The following is a 2,069-nucleotide window of genomic DNA, read 5'->3' on the forward strand; positions in this document are numbered from 1 at the left end:
ACCACACACAACAACACCACACGCCACACACCACACACAACACAACACAGACCACACAACACACAAAACAACACACAACACACAACACGCCACACGCCACACACAACACAATACACAACACACCGCACAACACCCAAAACAACACACAACACCACAACACACAACATACAACACACAACACACACACACACTCAAACACAACACAACACAACACACAACACAACACAACACAACACACCACACAACACAACACAACACAAACACACAACACAACACAAAACACAACCCAACACACAACCCAACACACACCACAACACACAACACACAACACAAACACACAACACAACACAAAACACAACCCAACACACAACCCAACACACACCACAACACACAACAAAAACCACAACACACAACACACACCACAACACACAACACAACACAACACACAACACAACACACAACACACAACACCACACAACACAACACACAACACGCCACACACAACACACCACACAACACACAATACCACACACCACACAACACGCAACACCCAACACACCACACCACACAACACAAAACACACAACACAACACACAACACACCACACACAACACACCACACATAACACAACACACAATACAACACACAACACACAACGCGACACAACACACAATACCACACACCACACAACACACGCCACACAACACCCAACACACAACACACCACACAACACAACACACAACACACAACACGCAACACAACACACCACACACCACACACAACACACAACACACACAACACACAACACACCACATTACATCAACACACAACACACCACGCAACACACCACACAACACACAAAACACAACAAAACACAACACACAACACAACACACCACACACAACAACACACCACACGCCACACACAACACACAACACAACACAACACACAACACACACACACACTCAAACACAACACACCACAACACACGACACACAACATACAATACAACACTACACACAACACAACACACAACACACCACACACAAAACCACACACAACACAACAAACAAAACACAACACACTACACACAACAAGCAACACAACACACAATACCACACAACACCCAACACAACACAACACAACACACACAACACAACACACAACACACAACACCACACACCACACAACACACAACACAGAACCCAACACACAACCCAACACACAACACACACCACAAAACACAACACACACCACAACACACAACACACACCACAACACACAACACAACACACCACACAACACAACACACAACACACAACACAACACACAACACACAACACCACACCACACAACACACACAACACAACACAACACACAACACACCACACAACACGCCACACACAACACAACACACAACACACAACACACCACACAACACACAACACAACACATTACATCAACACACAACACAACACACAACACACCATACATCACACAAAACAACACACCACACAACACAACACACAACAAGCAACACAACACACAATACCACACACCACATGCCACACAACACCCAACACACAACACACCACACAACACAACACACACAACACACAACACCCATCACGCAACACAACACAACAACCAACACCCAACACACAACACAACACCCAAACCAACACACACACACACACACACACCCAAACCAACACACATACCCAAACCAACACACACACACACACACTCAAACACAACACGCAACACACACACACACACACAAACCAACACACACACCCAAACCAACACACACACACTCAAACACAAACCACAACACACAACACAACACACAACACAACACACAACACACAACACAACACAACACACACAAAACCACACACCACACACAACACAACAAACAAAACACAACACACAACACACAATACAACACACAACACTCCACACACCACACAACACAACACACACAACACAACACACAACACCACACACCACACCACACAACACACAACACACAACACCACACAACACACAACCCAACACACAACACA

This window comes from Oncorhynchus clarkii, unplaced genomic scaffold (genome assembly GCF_045791955.1).
Source record: "Oncorhynchus clarkii lewisi isolate Uvic-CL-2024 unplaced genomic scaffold, UVic_Ocla_1.0 unplaced_contig_126_pilon_pilon___fragment_2___debris, whole genome shotgun sequence".
In the NCBI taxonomy this organism is placed as follows: Eukaryota; Metazoa; Chordata; class Actinopteri; order Salmoniformes; family Salmonidae; genus Oncorhynchus; species Oncorhynchus clarkii.